The following is a 21156-nucleotide window of genomic DNA, read 5'->3' as shown; positions in this document are numbered from 1 at the left end:
CTTTTTTTCTTTCTTTTTTTTTTTATCAGACTCCAGCCCGTGAGCGGCTCGGTCGAAAAGTCAACGCGCGCGGTTACGGCCTGGGCCTTTCGAAATACCAAAAAGGCAGGGCGCGCTCAGAGGAGCGCGTGCGAGAAAAAGTCGGCTCTTTAGTAGGTCAACGCCGATGTTGTTCCTTCCCTTCGTCAGGATTACGTCACCCGTGTGCCTCTCCGTCCCTCCCGCCGCCCCCCGTCCCCCTTCGACTCGCGCCCGCACGCCAACGCTCGTTCGCTCGCTCTCTCGCTCGCTGGTACACGTGAAGATATGTCGTGTGTGCGCGCACATGTGCGCGTAATGCGTACACGCATAGCCGTCTACCAGGTTTACACGCGCGATACATATGTGTGTGTGTGCTACAGCCGTGCGCACTTGACCACCCACCCGTCCACCCACTTAGGAAACTAGGAGTCGTTTTATCACGTCAGGTATAGCGGCCGATCTTCGCTGGAGCCGTTGCCCGGAGGAGGGGAATCTTTACGATCGCGAACTTCGTGACTTCGCTCGAAGAGACCCTTTCGGAAAGGAGGAATGTCGCGCAGTAACTTCGCTCGCGATGCAAACATTTTTTTTTCTTTGCTGATTTCCGTCGTATAATTTTGGTGATATAATCAATCGTGAATTTTTCATGTTTAACGTAGAAATTTAAATGGCGATCGGAGGAAGGAATTTTTCTGCACGTCACTCCGAGATCGGTGAGCTCACGAGGGGTTTACGAGCGCGTACACGACTATCGCGTTAGAGGGAGGAGACGTGGGGAGGGAAGGAAGGCTATGCGGGTCGGGGTCGAGTCATGCATATCGATGTGCCGACGTGCATGAATTTTTCATACTCTCCTACGATTTTGAAAGCCGCTCGCTCGCTCGCTCGTAAATCCATAAGCCCGCCACTCGGCCGCGAGCGCGATGTTGAGAAGAAGTCGCCGAGGGGCGATACTCGATACAATCTTACGTAAAATTAAAGATAAAATTTTTCGTTTAATATACAAGTGTGGAGTCTGAATGTCAATGGAATAAAACAATATAGAAAATTAAAGATTCGTAGGCGTTGAATGTTAAAGTTACAACTTTGATTCGATTAATTTTTAAAATTAATTTTATTTTTTAAGAAACATACGAATGAGGGAAAATTGATAATTGATGTATAGGTATACAAATTGTGGACTCAAGAACGTTTAGGAATTAGTCTCATAAATTTAACTTAAAATCCAATCGAGTGATAACTGATTCTTGAGAACCGAAGGGATATCTTAAAAATAAGTTCCAAGCGGAAATCCGGGAGTATCCGGGATACTCCATCTAGAGTCTACGACTCTGCGGGGTTAACGCTTGAGAGATACCGCCTACGTGGTGCGTCCTTTCCACCGATCGCAGCCAGCACGGTGTCGTCCATTGATAGTTCCCGATAGAGAAAAAAAATGCGCTCGCTCGTGGGGCTCGCGCCACGCAAGAGAAAATGGAAAGGAGAATGAAAGGAGACGTTGGCGGAAAAGACGGTGGAAGGGGCGAGCGGGGGGGGAGGGAACGGGCGAGGGGCCGAGGGGCGGGGGAGGGGGAGGAAGGGAGGGCGAATGAGGGAAGCGAGGAGTGAAAGATATTGGTAATCGAGGAATCCGGGAACTCAGAACCGTTCGAACGGTTGCCGCTGCCGCAGACGCAAGGTCGTTGTCCTTGGGGGATCAACGACCCCTCGACGAGAGGGTGCCGTGGTGGGGGTATCGCGTTCGTTCGCGCTCGCCTCCCCGACGCCGCCGCCGACGTCTGGACATAAGGGCGCCCCCAGGTTGTGCTGTGTTAGAGCCGGCCGATACAGAGCCGCCAAGGTGGTCTGAGTTAACGATTAACCCCGGCTCGATGACTCTTCGTTTCCCCTTTCAGATTCCGAGTATGCGGAAATGTAGATTCGCTTTATCTATTGCTAGCGTATCGGCGGTTAATTAGTTGAGAATTGACACACGCTACCTTTCTAGATTTCGGTACGATTCGCGGGATACAGGAGAGAAAAATAAAATTGATCCAACGTTAAAACGTACACATACATTCGAAATATTAGATTATAATTCATCGATTATAATTCTTCGATAGAGACTTTTAGGAGCTATTCAAAATTTTCTGACTATTCCTGAAATTTCTCACAAGAATATTTTCCCTATAGTAGCGACAAGACGACAATAATTTTCGACTTGTCTTTGGCCTCAATCTATAAGACGGGACTTAAAAATATGACGAACTTTTGTCGCACGTAAGAATTTAAATGCCGGTAGATGGTATCAGTAGAAAGAGACGAGACTTGTGAAACACTCTGTAAAGCGCATAATCGCCGTTGGGTGCGAGACTGGCCCTTAGAGATCAAGAATAAGGATACGATCGGTTACGTACACTAAACAGAAGAGGGGTCAAGGGGAGCAGGAAAAAGAGTTAAAAGGCAGCTCAAGGGGATAGCAAGTCCGGGTGGTATGAAAGGACCGGGGAAGGGGGAGAGAGAGGGAATAAAGGAGGGTTGGAAAGTTTTATCTTCGGACCAGAGAATACGACGTAACCACCTGTTGGGGTGGTGGCGGCGGCGGCCGCGGCGGCTCGGCTCTTCTTCGTGACTGTTTATTTTCGGCCGCGAGTTAATTTCGAATATCCTGCGGCCTCTCTCGGCGAGTTGATAGCGCGCGCGGGAATGTAGGCCCTCTCGCAGAAGGGGGCGGAACAGGGGAGAAGGGGTGATGAAGTACAAATAGCGAGAATAGAATACACGCAAGACGAGGCGCGGGTACAGAGCGTTCGAGAAATCTACGTCGTCTCTCGGCTTAGCTTTGACGAATTTGGAGAAGAGTCACCATAGAAAAAGGTCACCGTATCCTGAAACGAATAGAATAATTTTAATAACAATACGGTAGGAAAGAAGTGTCATTCTGATTCAAATCCGAGATGTTCCGGTGGGGGAGTTCGGTATTATCTCGATTCGATCACATCGACACACAGAATTCCCCTTCCCCCTCTCCCTCCGATATGTCGACGCCACGCGAGAGAAGGCACGCGGGGCGGTTCGCCGACGTCCTTTCGCGTTCTCGCCGGAAGGACTCGCCGGTGTTACGCTCGACGAAGGCGCGTGAGAGCGCAGGACGAGCGAGCGAGCAGGGGGAGAGCATAGCACGGGCGTGGATCCTGAGCTGGACACGGAACGCGGTAAGCGCTGAGCGGAGCAGAGCAGAGCAGAGCAGGGCAGGCCAGGCCAGGGAGCAATGTCCCTTCGGAGTCATCCCCTTCCTCGCTATCGCGTGTATACCCGCGACGCGAGGTATGCATGCCGTTACTCGCCTCCGCGCGCGTGTTCTCTCTCTCTCTTTATCTTTCTCGACGCGGCGCTTGCTCGCTTTTTATGGAAGAGCCGTAAGTCGGGATCTTCCACGAGAGGCTTTCCCGAAAGAGAAAGAGAAAGAAAGAGAGAGAGAGAGAGTTTCCCGCAGCTTCGACTAATCCCCTACCCCGCGCCGATCGTGCACGTGTATATGGAACGAGCCAGTTGGAGATTTTCGTTCGTTAGCCGTAATTAGGTAGGGTGGCAAAAGACAATAATAGGATTGCATATAATTATAATTTTCCGAAGACAAAGGAACACGTATATATCAATATTATTTATTATCAATTTCTTAGTTATCGATCAAATTGAAATAAGAGAAACGAATATTTACTAGGTTTTCCGGTATTTTTCTGCGGATCTTTTCGCGACTGTTCTCTTCTTTTCTTTTTATTCGGAGTGAGTCATCCGCGACCGACGATCGTGTCGAGTGACGATTGCGTGATTCGCAGGAGCGAAACGAAATGAAAGGAGAGAGCCGACGCGCCATTTCCTTCTGTGCGGGTCGCGGTTTCTCAGAATATCCTTTGCGGTCACGACGATACGGATAAGGATATCTAGGCGTATGAGGCAACGCGATGTATAGTGCTAACGCTTCGGAATCGTCAGAACGTCAGGAAACTCAGCGGGAACTGGTATCTCTCTCGTTCTTTCTATTCGCCGCGACCTCAAAACCCTACGTTGACCTTAGAAGGGCAGCGCGCGGTGCTGATGGGCATCGTCGAGAGTGCTACCAGTCAGCCGCGAGGAAAAAAAGAAAAAAAAATATCGTTCACGCCTCTTCGGGGTGTAGCCGTGCTTGATAAGATAGCCGCGTGTGTCTGTGTATACGTGGCGTGGCGTTAAGGCGAATTTACACGGTCCGCTCTTGATGATCCTCGCTTGATGATTCATCCAAGCCGAATGCATTCGACGAAGGAGTTTTTGTTTCGCGCGGGTATCTACCGGCATTATTCGTGGAAGTAATCGAAGAGCCCGTAAATCGGAATTCTTCGATCGTCGTTACTTGAAGCTACAGAAATGCGCTTCACGGATCTTTCGAATCGTAGAAATCCAGATAAGAGGGAGACACGTCGATTAGGATCGCCCGAAAAATATATATCGTGTCATCGGGAGCGATTATTTAGGGTGGACTTGGACCGCGAGCGATCAAGCGGGAGCTGCAGATGCCGCGTAACGGCTGGCGATATGCAGATCCCCCGTGCTTAATTGCCCCCCGCATATGATCGGTGTCGTTGACACTTCGTGTCGTCAGGAGTTCGCCATCGAATCGCTGGTCGATCCGAGGAGAATTCAAACACGGCACGGTAAAGAGGTTAAGACGACACTTAACCCCCCCGGGTCGCATATGGTTCCCAGTTGGTACGGACGGCACTGGCGGCGTGTCGTAACACACGAGCCTTATGTGTACACTAATTAGGACCATTGAAGACGGAGAGAAGACATTCGATATATAGGACGCCACCCGTTAGCTCGTCGCCGGCGGCATGCGGTTGCGCGACGCATTAACATTTAACATTAACGCTAACCCGTTCCCCCTACTAGCCTCCTCGTGTTCTCTCCTATCAGCTCCTACCGTCTTACCTCTCCGTTACAGACGATTGATATCGTTTTCACAATGTCAGTCGGGTTCTCACGTCAAATTCAGACATCCGTTTCTCGTTTCAAAATAAGAATTTAATGTGACGAGAAAACACTTCTCGCTTTTAACTAGAAAGGTCGTGGGATCATAAACGAGCAGATCGGATAATTAGAAATTAATTAAGCTGTGATTTATCATTATTTAACTGTCGGAACGTTTCGAACTGAAACCAGAGTCTTCATCAGCTGACAAATAAAGTAAATAAATAAAAATTAAGATATGAATAGGAAAACATAAAAAAATAAGTAAAGATGAAATTTAATTAGTCATAATACGATAAAATAGGAGGTAAATATACGAAATAATATAAAATAAGAGGGTTCCGTTTTTATTTGATATATATCTTTTAATTCCCACGTTCCGCATATTATGTATGTGTCCTACATATTAATTTTTGTATATTTACATATTCAGATTTTTCATGGGAATGCAGCTCGTTCTCTTTCCCTCTCCTCTTTCTCTCTCTCTCTCTCTCTCTCTCTCTTCCTCTCATTTCTCGTTCGTTCGCGCTCTCTGCCGCATCGCTACGGCTCGTTAGTTTTCCGGAAATGTATTCGAACACTGTTGCAATCGTGCGTTTGTCATGAGGTGCGCCACCCTCGTCGATCCGATCGCCGGTGCCCCACCTCGACCTGCGAGCCTAATCCCGGTTCGCAAATAACAAATGTAAATTTGCGGATCCGCGAGCTGCGCAGCTCATTTCCGGATGAATGCGACACCGTTGGGTAGTTTGTGAAAATACTCGATATTCGCCACCGCGTCTGATTATTTAGAAAGAGAAATATTTTCACCGCGGTGCTTCGACAAGAAATTCCGTATTTATTTCGCTCTCCGAAATAAATAACGTTTCGTACTTTCGCCTATGTCTTCGCACGTACATACGTGTATTGCGTGACGTAGAGATATTGTCGCTAGATACTATCGCAGTCTTTCCTATGGTATTTTAACGAGGGTCATTCATTTTGAATCATCATTAAGAGTCGTCTTAACGCTTTGTTGAAATTCTTCCGTTGAACATTTTTTGAATTTTAGTATATGGGAGTATTTAGAGTTGCGAATTGCAAATTTCAAAATAAATTTTAATAAATCTAAATGGCAGTCAAATTGAAAAAAAGTTAACTCTGGCTTTTTCCGTATACGTAAAAGTCTTTTAGGCTTCTGGGCAGCGATCACGTAATTTATTTTTCGTAGGGCGGATACGTGAAAAGTTTCATGTAACTATCTCTTTCTATTGATGCTGAATAGAAAGAGATAGTCACATGAAATTTATCACTTTTCACGTTTCCGCTCTAGGGATAAAGTTACATCATCGCTATTCTGATTTTAAATCTATCTACAGTCAAAATTTACAAAATGTCAAACTCCGATTGTAATAAAATTTTATTTTAGATGTGATAGATGAATTTAGAAGTTATCAGTAGGACCAAAAAAAGGACAAATAATTACATAAATTATGTTATTCATGTACATATACAAGTCTTAGGAATACAACGATACGAAATATGTTACACAAACCAATTATGAAATACGTGCATAGAAAAACTGCGAAGAAATAGGTCTTCTCATATACGGACACTATTAACAAAGGGTTAAGAGGGGCAGAGACGAGATAAGAACCTTCGGATAAGATTTCCGATACTGTGGGCGAATTCGAGATATGAATGAAATTAGAAGAGAAGCGTAAAACATTTTGTATATTTATCGCGGATCACAAGAATCAACTGATCTACCCTCCAGAATAAATCGATCGTGTTTTTCGCGCGCCAGTCAGAAACGCGCGTTTCGAAGTACGAAAGGATTGTTCCGTCCACATAACGGGGAGCCGCGCTAGAAGGCAAGGAGCCGAGCAAGACAAGACGAGACAAGGCAAGGCCTGGCTAAGACGCGAGAGAAGGCTTGGCTCTCTCTCTCTCTCTCTCTCTCTCTCTCTCTTTCTTTCTTTTTCTCTCTCTCTTTCTCTTTCTTCCGAGTTCGAGGCGAAGTCGCGTCGGCAGTCGCCACGGCCGTTTCTCAACCCTTTCGCGGTTACGTCACGTTAAAAAAGCTATTTGGGGTCAACACCCCGCGCTGCAGCGACACGTGTAGTACTCCTTGGATCCCTCCGTTCCCCCCGCCGCCCCGCGGCGGCCCTCCACCCCGCGGTAACGCGAAGACAGCCCTCTCTCCCTCCTTCTCCTCCGCGCGCGCAAGCAATGACGCCATTGCCGTCACCTCCCTTCCCTCCCTTCGTCTTGCTCGCCTACTCTAAGTGTTCCTTCTACTCTCGCTGAGGTTTCTAAGCTTCCTAGACGCGCCAGGGCCAGGATCTCCGTTCTGGACGGGCGCGCGAAGCACCGGGCGCCAAAGATTGCCGATAGGGTTGTTGTCAAACTCTATAATAAAACATGTTATATACTTTCGTCATTAAAAATTTTCCATTATAAATATATACTCATACATACATATACACATACACACATACATAAAAGAAAAAAAATGTATATTTTGTACAAGGAAAATGGAGAAACTATGTCAAATCGTAATGTCGAAACATTAACCCTCAAGGAAAAATAATCATAATGACCAGGTTTCTGCAATACACAGCAAGCTTTCTTGCGACACAGAGGAAACGTTAGTCGGAGGGAGAGAAGCGGATTATTGGGAAGGGATAAGACGGAGAGACGGGGGAAAGGCAAAGCAGCCCCGAGCGATACAGCCCTGGCCGTGGGCGCAACGAAAGAGTGGTAGGAGAGCCCAGCCAGCCGAGTTTCTCGAGGAACGAGCGAATGAGCGCGCACGCTCCGAGCTAGAACTAGCTAGACTCTCGCTAGAGCGGAGCCAAGGACACTAGGCGATCAGCAACAGTAGTCGCAAGAATCAAACGACAGTGGCGGCAGCGGCGGCGGCGGCGGCGGCGTCGGAGATGGTGGTGACTCCCCTTCACCCCGACCCACGCCGTCTGCACGCTCGTTTACCCTCAACCCCCCCTCCTGCCCCTCGATATTACCGTCGTCATCCTCAACCCCCTCCACCTCACCGCCGTCGCCGCCGCCGCCACCGCCACCGCCACCGCCGCTGCCCCGAGAGTCTCTCTCCGCAGCTTCCCCTTCCAGGCACTTTTTTTTGTCCGACTATACGCCACTCTCGTGTCCATCGCGACAAGGCGGCCGCTTCGGTGCCTTTTTATCAGTCGACCGAAAAGATCTCGCCGAGGATTCTGCCCCGTCGTACCGCGCCCCACGATCATTTGAGAACAGAGTACGCGAGAAGGAGAGAGAGAGCAACCCTCGAACATGCCGCGATAATACAAATATATAAATACATTGCATGTATGTATACGTATATCGCGCCAGAGCTCCCCTTTGCGCTCGTCTGGCCGCGCGAAACGGCGCGGGCGTCCCGTTAAACGCGACTGCCGAGGGGGTAGAGGGGCGGAACGAAGGAGATAAAGGGGAGGGCAAGCAAGAGAGAGAAAGAGAGACAGAGGACAGAAGTACAGTCGCGCAGTGCGGGCGATATGAAGTCGCGGCAACGTCAGCGCATTTGCGACGCGAGGCACGCGTGTTGGGGTGAGCGTGTCGCGGTCCTGTTGCCAGCGTAGCAATTCCGCCGACGACGGGACGACGCGGGAACCATCCAGGATTACTCGGTCGTGTTTTCGAACGGAACGTTTGACTTTGCGAGATTCGGACGGGTGAAGAGGAACATTTTGGGAGCGAAGCGTCATCGGCGAGCAACTTCAGGGACTTGCTGCTGGACACGCAACAGTGGTCGGGTAGGTTGGCGCACAACTTGAGGTTCCGTTGCGAAGCGACCTCGTGGTGGCGGCGGCGGTGATAGCGAGAGAGAGAGAGAGAAGGAAAGAGAGAAGGAGAGAGATGAACGCGGTTCGCCGCCGCCGCCTGGCGGAAAAAAGTGCGCAGGCGCGCGAATCGGCGCTCACGCTACTAACCCGCGACGACACCACCGCACACACCTTCCCTTCTCTCCGCCCCTTCCACCCCTCGTCCGCGTTCCGCGCTCCGCGAATTTCCTGTCCCGCGGCCAGGGGAGGAGATGGCGGGAGAGAGTATCACCTCCTCGCATCCCTCTCCACGTGCATCCCTGCGACGTTCGAGGCCGGTCCATCCCCACCCCTCTTCCACCGCGCAGGAAAGGACTTTGGTCTCGGTTTCTCTTCGTCCTCCGCCTTGACCCTCGCCCCCATACCCACCCGAAATGGTCAGCAACTTTCGCGACGGTGAAGATGAAGTTTCTCGGTAACCGAGCCGACCCGACGATAACTCGACACGCGGCGAGAGTCGACTTCAAGGTCGAAGGGTAGTTCTAGGAAATTAGGGAGAATCCGCTCTGCTAAATTAAGTTACAACGGTATTGTTCGCGCGAGATGGCTCAATATTCGCGCACCGATCTATCAACCCTTTTTTACACGGGGTCTCTTTGACGAGAGTCATCGGGATTATGCGCAGCGTCTATATACTTCTTAAGAAGCGGTACTCGTGGTCGGGGGAACGAAGGGCGGAGGGTACGTTCGAAAAAAAGAAGCCCGTGATACAAGGGCGTCATGGGGGCGGGCGAGGCGAGCGGCCGTCTCTCTCCGGGTCTGAGAGCGTGAGAACAAAGGGGCGAAAGCAAGTGCCCTTTTTCGAGGGTGATCGAGGGTGAGGGCCAAAAGTAGAACGGACAGGAGCGAGACGCGGCGCGGCTCACGAGTCTGTCGGCCGGGCGTCGAACGAGGACAACGCGACGTGCAATAAGAACGCGAGAGGGAATACGAGAGTGGCGTCCGTTCCTTGCGGGGGCTAACGCGAGGAAGAAGCAACACATGGGGCGGGTGAAGCGAGGGATAGGGGGGGAAGTTTCACATTCGCGACGGAGAGAGGCGCGTCGTCGTCGCGCTCGGGATTACGCGAGTGACGGAGACGGGACGAGGAGAGAGAGAGAAAGAGGAGAGACGAGCGGCGGCGAGGACGGCGCGGGCGCGCGAGCGAGCCGGGGGTGCGCGGGGAGCGCGCTGCGTAGGGTGCGGGGGTGGGGGAGCGAGCGAGAGGCCTCGCCAGGGTAGAGAGCGCGAGAGGGTGTAGTGGGGGAGCTCTGCGGCGGCGGCGGCGGCTCGTTTCGTTCCGTCGCGTTGCGTCGCGTCGCGTCGCGTCTCTAGGTGGCGGGCGCGGTGGTGGTAGAAGTTTTGCGCTTTTGCGGGAGGTTGCGAGTTGCGAAGCGAAGCGCGCGACGGCCCGACTCCTCGACTTCGGACCTCGGTTCGGCTCGACTCGACTCGGCCGTCGTCGGCGGCTCACGGTGGTTCGTTCGGTTGAACGAGGGCGCGCGAGCGACCAGCGAGCGAAGGCGAGCGTAGAGCGTATTATATACATTCGTTCGTTCGTTTCGTTCGGTTCGGGCGGGTGTGTCGCGCGCTCGTTGCTGCTGAGTGCTGCCTGCGTCGTCGCGCGGTTTGCGGCGCGGCACCGACGACGGTGAAGGGTACCGCGAGTGGAAGACACGTCCGTGGCTGGCTGGTCGGGCTAGGCGGGCGTAGGCGAGGTTCCGTGACGGCCGTTCGGTGGCGCAGCAGAAATTCCCCGACACGGCTCTGGCGCGCGGGTTGGTCGGGTTGGTCACACGGCGTTGGTGTGTGCGTGTGCGCCTGCCGTCTCGCTCTCGCGCACGACGTCCGTCCGGCGTGTGTGCGTGGCTCGCGCGGCGTATATACGCGTGTACGTGGTATATACACATACGTGCGGCTCGGCCCCGCGCGCGCGGTACGTATCTGCCCCGAGAGAGTCCGTCCGCGCCTCGACTTGCTGACATGGCGTCCTAGTGCTGCGCACGGGCGAAGTTGTGCACGTCCTTACGCGCGCGCCACGGAAACGGATCTTCGCTCCTTCGTCTCTCAACTCCGTGCGTGGCCGTCGTCGTCGTTGTCGTTATCCTCGTAGAACAGCGAGGATGCCAAGGTAAGTGGCGAGTGGTGCGCGTCGCGTGACGCGAGCGTCTAACGATAACTAACCAGGCGGTACGTCTAATTTTTTACGAGTGCCTACTCTCGTCGTCGTCGTCGCTCTCCTCGTGTCACGTTGTGTCGTCGCGTCTATCTCGCTGGTTCTTCTCGTCACTCGACACAGCAGCGACGAGGAGAGGAAGAAACCGGAGGTGTGCCCGCGCGACTTGGACTCTGTCGTCGGTCAGGACCGGGGCGCGGTGTCGATAAGCTCGAGAAAAATATTGCGACGGGGCGCTCGCGGGTCGCGAAACGAGACGGGACGACGGGATCGTCGGGCAGGGTCGTTGCCATCGCGTTAGCCACCCTCGCGAATCGATATCGCCCAGCGCGACCAGACGATCTTTCTCTCATTTCCTCCCTCGCGCGACACGTATACACCTCCGCGCGCGCCCCCTCCCTCCCCTGCGTCACCCTCGTCGTCCCTCTCATGCCATTCTCTCCCTCTTCGCACCCTCCCTCCGTTCCCGCACATTTGACCCTTGTACCCATCTCGGTTTTTCATTTTCTTCCACCTCGGCTGGATACCGCTCGGTGTGGTGCGTTAGTGCGCTCAGCCCCGCGTAGTCGCCGCGCCGCGCGAGTGTATGCCTGCGCTCGCGCGCGTGTCTGTGTTTACGTATGCGTGTATATGTACGCCGAGCGCTCACGCGCGCGCGCGCTCCTACGTGGCTGCGTCGGAAGGGTTAACAGCGGCGAATCGGCGGGGCAGAACGGAAGAGGTTAGTTTCGAGGTAGTTTCTTTTCCACGAAGCGAAACCGCGGACGTAGAAAGAACTCTCTCTCTCTCTCTCCGTCTCTCTTTCTCCCACCCTGCTACCCTTAAGGAGGAAAGAGACGGAGAGCGCGGACCGCGAGAGGGTACTACGTGGCTTATCGGCGCATCGACGGGCGGCGTGCTTCTCGACGTGGATTTTTCGCTCGGGAGAGGGTTGCGTAAATCCCTCTTCCCTCTCTCCGCTTCTTCTCCCCTTTTTCCCCACCCTCCCCCGACGTGCCACTCTACCCTACCCTCCCATTACCGTCCCCTCGCCCGCCGCCGCTCCCCCGACGTGTCGCGCGGTCGGCTACGGCGCTGCCCATAGGCGCCGATACGCCCCGGGGTGTCGAGGCCGACTTCAGCCCGTTCGGTGGAGCTCGGTCGTTTTCGGCCGTGTCCGTCCGTCCGTCCGTCCGTCCGCCGGGCATCCTCCCCCTCGCCAGTCGTCAGTTGCGCTCATTGAAGCCGCGTGCGTGCGTGCGTGTACCTCGCGCGCTACTCCCGTTCAGTTTTTTTCCTACCTCCTCGCGCGACCGCCGATCCTCGGCTCCCGGATTTCTTCTCGTTCCCTCGTTCGCGGGGCCCTAATAGCCCGGACGTCGCGATAACAGGTGAGGCCTCGGGCGACCACGACGCGATTCTCGGTCTACGGAGAGCACGTGTCTCTTTGGCGCTCCGCGCTCCTCTTCTTCTTCGTAGAGAGGGGAATCGAGGGGAGAGGAGCAAACGGACGGTTGATGCTGCGTCGCGCCGGGTAATTAAGTCGATCGACGCAACTTTGTGGTGTGATAACGAGTATTGTGCAACCTGTGTGCGTCCCCTCCCCCGCGCGCGCGCGCGCGCCCCTCTTTTCGAGAAGGAGGCGCACTGGCGGTGGATGCGCGGCGACGTGTTCGTGAGTCACGTCGGGGTGCTGCCGGTGTGTGGGTGAGTTTTTTTGTACTTCGTATGCCTGAGTACGTGCGTGCGTGCGTGCGTGCGTGCGCGTAAACCGCGCAGTGCCGTGTCTCTCGTGATGGTTTTCCCGGCGGGTTTTTGCGAGCGGGAGAAAAAATTACGTCGGTTACGTTCGTGATGCGCAGAAGGAAAAAAAACAAATGTGTGAGTCAGGAGAGAGAGAGAGACCGTTCCTTTGGGGGGTGAACTGTGCGAGAGAAATTGTCACGATATTTTTTTATTTTGGAAAACCGTTCTTATCTACTCCGATAAACGTGCACACGCGCCCACGTAGTGCTCCAATTGTCTTAATCTCCGGAGCCGAAATTTCACGGTGATAAATGAAGCGGTTTGCCGCGGGGCTCGTCGTTCTATCCTCGAGTTATCTCGATATACGGTTAACGGGGGGGATATTCGTGTTATCTTGGAAGATTATAGGCGCACTCGAGTTCTCGGGTTGGACTTGGCTCCTTGGCGTTTCGCAACACCGACACCCAAGGGCCTTCACACGAGATTTCGAGTGTTTATTCCACGCACGAGGTGTCAAGGAGCTCTATCATCGCCACGCCTCTCTATGGGAGAAGCGCCCGATAATGACACCCCGTATATATAGTTACGTAAACACCGTTTCCTTGAATTTTTTTTTTCAATCACGGATATATCCGAGAATATCTTAAATCTTTTCGATTGAAAATTAAAGGGTTTGTCGAAACCCATGATATTAGCATTCTAAAAGTTATCGAATTATTTCTTTTGATGATTTTTGAAAGCTGACAAATGGAATTTTTCTCAGAATTTTTTTTACCAATGTTTCTTACAACGATTCGTTTTCGTTTAATATATCACTCACTCCTCTGGTTATCGAGAGAGAGAGACCGAAAAAAAAGATCATCCGAGATATCCTTTCGATCGTACCCTCGCCCGTTTTCAAGGACTCGAGTGTCTCCGACTTCATAAAAAGTGCCGTAGATTCGAAAAGCATCGGAGTGAAGAGCGGGCTTGGGGGGGGGAAGGGAACGGGGGGGGAAGGAGGAGGGTGGAGGGCGCGGAGGGCTGCGATACACGCGGGCGACAAGTGCGTGCACGCAACGAAGCGTCGACACGTCGAGACCGTACCCACGTGCGTTCCGATGAGAATTTACATGCGACTTCCTGCGGGCTCTCGCTCGCCCTCCCTCCTGATTAAGAGTAGCGTGACGATTTTATCGCGGTACCCGCGAGGGGTTGAAGCGGCGCCAATTATGGTGGCGATGATGTTGATGATGGTAGTGTAGTCACGACGAAGGGAGAACGTAGATAAACAGTGCACACAGGGTTAATATATACGTTACGCATCGAATACGACGATTTTTCAATCTTCAGCGAGGATTCCGAACTTCCTCTGTTAATTCGTTTTTATATCTTCTCGGCGTTTCCTGGAATCTCCGTTCACGCCTCGAATCTCGGGATTTTCCCAGGTGTCTAATCTCCCCTCCAGAATTCCTGCCAGTTTCTCCCCTTGGTGAATCTTTTACTATCTGACATTTCGTCCCTTTTGATCGTTCGAATGGAAAATTTTCCCAACTTTTCGACTTTTGGCCTTTTATACCGTACCTTCCGCATTATCTGATTATTTTCTCCGCGTTATTCTCTTTGAATAATGCAGAGTTTGGAGTAGAGGAGAAAAGAAGCCCGGGGGTGTTCCCTGAACCGAGAAAAGGGGTTTCCGTGTATCGCGACTATAAAACGATGGGGGTTTCCTTTTTCCTGTTCTTCCACGGTGTACTGAAATCATGGCATTGCGCGTTTCTCTCTCTCTCTCTCTCTCCGCCGTTCCTGTTTCCTTTTACTAATTAATGTACATTCAGTCGTATTTGAACCGTGTCCAAAATCCATATCATCGAACTCATTACCGCGCGGTAAGCTTTATCTCAAAACTAATTCCTCGTACGTCACGCGAACTTATACAGGGTGTTCCGAGGTATTTCTACCTTGTACCACATACGATTTTCTTAATTCAAATGTAATTGTGTCTCTCGCCAAAAGTGCCGTCCATTTAATTCTGATCGCGTTTTATCATGGTCATGGAATTTTTTTTTTATGATTAGCTCTCTCGTCTCGTAAGTAAACGACGTAGAAGACAAGCGGTTTACGAAATTTGCCTATGTAATGGTGACAACTGGCGTATCTACTTCCCTTCCCTTATCCCCTTTTCGTTTATTACGTGTGTCGATTTACAAGTCGCGATCGTCAGGATATATCCGTTACAAGGAATGTCGAGACTCGGACAGCGGTTTGCACTCTTGCCAACTCGTTTGAGGTTTTGATTTTCAGGAAGATAGGGTAAATTGCGTGCGTTCGTGCACTGCAAGCGCGATTACGATAGCCGTAAGAATAGATAGCCCGGACTATTGTCTTTATCGTGTCTTTTCGTATAATTAAGAGTTGATTTAATTTTGGATATTTCCCAAGTAGAAGCACGATGTTATTTCTCAGCACGTATATATACATATCTCTGGCGTCTCTTTATATATTAATAATTATTAAAAATAACAATGTATTTGAGTGTATGTATTTATTATACATACCTACACAGGTAGCTATGATATTATATTAAATATTATATTAAATAAATTATAAATTAATTTAATGTGTACGTATATATATAAAATTCAAAAATGTAAAATAATTAGGCGCGCTTTCTTATCGACGTAGATATTATCGTGCTTGAAAATACTATAATTTTTTGTCGTGATGATCGCTCCAACAGAGTTATTCCGAATCTATGCACTCAGGCTCATGCCTCATCCCCTTCTCCCCTCTCTAAGCCCTTGATTCAATTAGCCGATCGATTTTTCGAATGACATCGCTTCGTTTCTTGGACGCGGCCCTCCGGGCGCGTTGTGGAACATTATTCTGCAATTGTCATATTCAGAAGGGTATCGAATATCCAACAATGACCCCTCTTTCGTTCCCTCTCAACGGCGATGGAGGCCGAAGGTCGTGGTTGGAAAGGGGCGCAAGGATTTATTCGCGGGGATCGCTGTTTCGAGCCGACTCCCTTTGTCCTTGCATTCGCACGTAAGAGAGAAAAAAAAGAGAGACTTTGCAACCCTGCTGCACTTGCGTGTACACTTGTTCCCGCGATCACGTCGTGCGACTACAAGCCCGAAGTGGATGTCGCGTCCTAGTTACACCTGCTGCGTCTCATTTATGCCTGGCGTATAGGGTCGAGATTTCAGGTAGTCGGCAAACTGGGGAAGAAAAGAGGGATTGTTGCCGAGCAGTCACGATAGAATGCAAAATTTTTGCGTTTTTAAACGAGCAGGGTGAAATACAATCGACGGGGTAGCTTTCCAGAGGTTTTTGCCGGAAACCGAAACGGAAAGAAAGATTATAGGCGAAAATAAGGGTTTTGCTTATCCCTAACGGACGGTCTCCGTAAATACGTAGGAGAACGTTCCCGGCTCTTGTTATTCCGAGAAGGAGGAGTCTCAGGATATACCCGGCCTGAGAGAATTTTCTTGGAATATTCATAGGATCCTTGTTTCCTCGCTTAGAGGAACACCAGTCAGAACATATGTAATATTTTATATACCTACGCTTTCGAAACCTTTCGAAAATTTCGTAGAAAAGGGCGAAGCTTCGGAGAAATAATTTTTAATAAGTGAAAACTTAACCGTTTATAAAAGTAACAAAAATTATAGAAATATGACTTCTACAATCGGGCTGGATCTTAGTGCCTGATAACATTTTTTGCGTATACATCTTATAAAACAGTTTTTAAATATTTCTAAAACATTTTTACTCTTTTAATGAATGAAAGTATTTATGTACTTAAAATATTCTAAAAAATTATTTTTTTAAGTTATAGTTAGAGAATGTTTGCAGGATGTTTTCTGTATTATTATTAGGGCGAAATTCTCAGAATGGTTGGAAAATATTCTCAGGACACGGTTTACGGATCGTTGGCTTTACGGGCTTAATGACTAATTCGGTGGTGTCGCGTCGGATTGTCCCCGCGTCACAAATCGAAGGTCTCAACGTTGCGTTCCACCGATTTCCTACGCAATTTCTCGTTCCCATAGAGCGATTCGATCCATGCACCGTTGCCCACCCCAACTCTCGACCGCCCTCCTGTTTTTTTGTACCTCGCGGAGCCCCCTCGTCACATCCCCGAGGTTCTTTTATTTTTTTGTCCGGCCGTCGGTGTCCCGTCCTCGTGCAACATTCAGTCACCGGAACCGCGACATCCTTTCGCGGATCGCCCGCGTTTCTTGCGATCCTTTTTTTCCCTCCCCTTGACGCGCGCGCGCTCGCACCGTCCATTGAGGTCGAGCGTCACGCACGACGACGTCGCGAGCGGCGTTAGGAAAACTCGGTAAAACTCCTTCGTTTTTCCCCACGATCGCTTCAATTAATGCCACGTCATCCTTAGACGTTATTGTGTGTTTTGCGCGGTTATTGAGGTTTCGATCAATTCGGGTTTAAAAAGAGTGCTGGATGTTAAGTTACTTTGTGCCGATTACACGAGTACAAAACGAGAGTGAGAAATACGATGTAGGAAATGGCTGCGAGCACGTTCGTACGGGCTTCGTGAAATTTTTGCGACGCTGAAAAAAATTTTTGCGGGATGGGCGCCAATGCGCGCGGCGAGGTCGAGCGTCGTCATCGCCGTCGCCGGGAGGGTGGCGAGAGAGCGAGAGGGACATCGGAGAGGGCTGGGAGATGTAGGACTGCCGGAGGCCCGGGGGGGAGAGCGGGATGCGGAGCCACAAAGATGGCCGCTCGGCGGTGAGCGCGCATGAGGGGTCGACTCGGCGAGGGATTCTTAAAAGCGGCGTGTGTCGGCGGCGGGAATTAAATCTTTCTCGTTCGATATTTATGCAAACGAACAACTAAAAGCAACAAATTATACTACTCGTAAAGCGTGTCTGGAAATCGGACGACGATAATTGCGACTCGTCCTAACTGGACTAACTTCAGGTTAATCCCGGGCGTGCGCGAGCGTGCGAATCGGGAGTATCGCGCCGCTTCTCTTCGCGAAGCTTCGAAAATGTGGGACACGGCTGTGTGCTCGACGCGGCGGCGGCGGCGGCGGCGGCCAGCAGGGCCCGCGGCTCCCCCCGCGCGTCGCAAAATTCTCCGTTAACTCCGCCGTACCTGGTGGCACGCCGCGGCTAACGGAATGAGCAGTACCTGCGCTCACTGACGGCGCTTCCAAACACACACAACACACACACAACCATATACATAATACACACTGGCTCGCGAGCCACATATAGGGTGTACCGGGAAACCCCACCCGCTCGCACGGCTGTGTACCCGAAGCGACAGTTCGTCGCCGTAAAATTCATCACACGCGCCCACAGAACATTCCCGCTAGCCAAGATAAAGAAACGTTTCCTCATAGCTTCTCAACGTTAATTGTCTTTGCAAATAGTGCAGCTGTGGTTATTCGGTTAAGGTCGTGCGGCGAGAAATAATTAAATTCAACTCGACGAAAGCTTCCTACATTACTAATTGCTTCTCTGCGGAATGTTTTCCGATATTCTCGATTATACCCGTCCGTTGTAGGAGTTTGTGCGGACACCTCGTATGCGTGAATTCGTGACGCACGCAGACGTGTGCGTCAAAGAATGTGTAAGCCCGTCGTTCCAAGCGCATCCTGGCACTCCCCCAGTGAATGGAGGTGGCTACAGGGAACAGATATCCGAGTGCGTTTCGTCCTCCTCGAATTATTATTATCGCAGTCCCACGGGAAGGAGAGACGAAGCGATCGTGTCAGGTATCTTCGTCACGATTAAAATATCGTTAACAAAATAATGATAATACAAAGATATATAATATTAGAGAGGAATTTCTAATATCTGTCAGGGAGAAAAAGAGATGTATTTAATTAGAAGAATACGGACTTGGCGATTTGCAAAGAAATAGCACACGATCGCGTCGACGAAAGAGTCGTTGCGGCATTCGTGCGCTATCGCGTAATTGCTAATTAACGATGTAATCGCGCCGCTTGCGGCCTTGTGTTTTCCTTGCCCTGATTATTATAGTCACACGAGGTGGAAGATATCCGAAAGACTTCGCGCCAGAAGCTGGGATCCGAGCCAGCCCTCCGACGTATCGCGAAGTTCAATCTTTTTTGCGCGTCGATTTTTATATTTGAAGTTACGATAAGAAAAATGTCTCGGTAACGTCGCATATCGAACGGCGAGATGTAGGGTGCATGAATATGAATCGGTGAGCCCTGCTCTTCAATTTTCTTCGTCGGGGTAACATTCTGCATCCGCGTTCGACCCATCTCCCTCCCCTTTTTCTTTCTTTTTCTTTCGATTTCGACCTCGATTCTGTCGTCGAAATACGGCCAATCGATGCAGCCAACCCCCTATTTGTAGGACGAGCGCGTCACCTCCGGATGCGCGTCCTCGCCGCGCGATTTTCTCTCCCCCTTCCCTCCCGCCGCGTCCGCTTCTCCTCCTGCTCCTTATCCTCCTCCCCTGCCACCCCCTCCTGCTCCCCCCGTGCCCCTTTCGCGCCTAGCGCGAAGTAGCGCGAAGGCGACGAGATCGCGGCTGCGAGTCACGTAAATCGCGGACTCGAGGAATCGCCGCGGATGTCGCAATCGCGGTAATATTCGCGCGCCGGTCTTCCTTCCCGCACTCGCGCGTGCGCGGTGGAAAAGGCCAGGAGGGATGGCGACGGGACGGGTACGGGAGAGGGCGGGAGGGAGGAGAGGGCGAAAAGAGAAATAAGAGGCGCGTGTTGCACCGTGACGGAATCCCCGGCACGAGTGATTTCGCCGACCGGACACGTACATCCTTGAGCAGCTGACTCAGCGGAATGTTCCTCTAATCGATCCGTATCTCTCGCCTTCTCGGCGAGGAGCGACCGAGATGAAAAAGGAAAGGATTAACAATAAGTGGAGAAGAGAAATAAAGATCTGCTATACAGAGAGAGAGAGAGAGCGAGCGAGAGAAAAAGGGGAAAAATAGAAGACGTGTTTATTAAGTCGTCCAAGTATTGAGGCCAAGGGGGAAAGGGGGCGGAAAAATGTTCGCCGTGCACGGAAGCGCGGTATTGTTTTGCGAACTCCTAATTTGTAAGAAATATGAATTTATAAGGGCGAAATTTTTATTATGAAACTAAAATAATGTATGACACTTTATTTGAGGACAATTTATAATATAGAATTAAAGAGAAATAAAAAAGAGGAAGGGAAAACGAGGAGGGACCGCGCGGAACGTGATTTCTCACCGCGAACGGCCTGAAGTCAGCCGGCGGCCCGTTTTTGCGGAAACGCGCGGTATTCTCGCAAAGTACGCGGAAGAAGAACGCAGGCGCGAAACGGAGGAAGAGAGAGAAAGAGAGAGACGCGGCTATTTCGCACCGGGGACGACCGAGCGCGGCCGAGACCGGCCGAGGCGGATTCCGGGCCTCCGAAACGCGCAGCGGTATTCACGCGGCGCGCCAGAGCGAGTGCGTGTATACGCCTCGGCTTGTTTGTCGTTGTTCGTTTTATACCTCGCGCGCGGCGTGACCACTCCGTCGCGCTGATTACGCAACGCGTGGCCATGAGAGCGCCCCGCGTTCGCGCTCGCGAGAATGCAGCCGCGCTCGAGCGCGCGCGCTCGTATCGTCGCGCAGGATTGGCGGGATTATCGGTATCTCGCGATATTGTTTACAACAACAAATCGCGGAATGCGCAAGCTCCTAAACTTCCAAGCAACCCGGTCTCTCGGCCGTTAATCGCCGTTATCGAATTTAGTAGAGTGTTGATAGTGGATTCCCCATCCGGTTACTCGACACGAAGTAAATTATAAAATGTGCGGCGTTGAATTTTAGCTTATCCGCCGCGTTCGACGTTACATAACGTTTCCTTCGGCCGTCTTGTTGCTATACGACTTTTTTTTTTTTTACCAGTCGACGCTCACCCGCGTGATGATAGATAGGGTTGCGAGGCGCAACAGCTCGACCGGACTAGTTGAGAATCGCTGATCTAACGCGACGTGCAGGTTCACTATGCGCGCGTGCATGCGCACGCGTGTAGGCGTGCATGGCGCGCCATGACTTGTAGGATGAGTGTGCAAAGGCGTATGTCTCGTTTAGAAATTTAATTTACGGCCAATATTGGGAAGCGAGGACAGTCCGTTTTATCGTGTGATGGTAGAATGAATACAGGTGTCCCCTAGAAAATGTCAGAAACGAAAACAGTTGGGAGAACGTGGGGGGGGGGGGGTAAATCTGATAATTATTAGCGTTTCCACTCGAAGAGACGGACTTATACTTGCGAGGATAATCGTTTTTTTATTTTTCTTACTTAATAGAGCTCGCGAGATTGATTAATCAACAACCGCAAATGTAAGATTGTATCGTGTGAAGCAGTATGTCAATTACAGCATGATTGATATTTACGTCGTTTCAACGCGCGAATTGAAAAATATTTTGCTGGAGCCTTTTGCACTCGAGTTAAAA

The 21156-nt window shown here is 51.0% G+C and overlaps 1 protein-coding gene across 6 annotated transcripts in view; it reads left to right on the top strand.

Moving 5' to 3' along the window:
- LOC112461011 (protein tramtrack, beta isoform-like) overlaps positions 1 to 21156 on the top strand; it is a 40870-nt gene that overhangs the window by 7266 nt on the left and 12448 nt on the right. Inside the window, exon 1 of one of the 6 annotated variants that reach the window (XM_025026023.1) lies at positions 8234 to 8783. The exons of 1 other annotated variant lie outside the window; for it this stretch is intronic. The gene's annotated coding sequence lies outside the window, so the exon portion shown is untranslated. 4 more of the 6 variants (XM_025026022.1, XM_025026027.1, XM_025026026.1 and 1 more) reach the window with 4 other exon arrangements.

The sequence above is a fragment of the Temnothorax curvispinosus genome, unplaced genomic scaffold, assembly GCF_003070985.1.
Source record: "Temnothorax curvispinosus isolate PA1 unplaced genomic scaffold, ASM307098v1 QBEX01010986.1, whole genome shotgun sequence".
In the NCBI taxonomy this organism is placed as follows: domain Eukaryota; kingdom Metazoa; phylum Arthropoda; class Insecta; order Hymenoptera; family Formicidae; genus Temnothorax; species Temnothorax curvispinosus.
The sequence above is the reverse complement of the archived record's forward strand: the minus strand, read 5'-3'. Positions and strand labels throughout refer to the sequence as shown.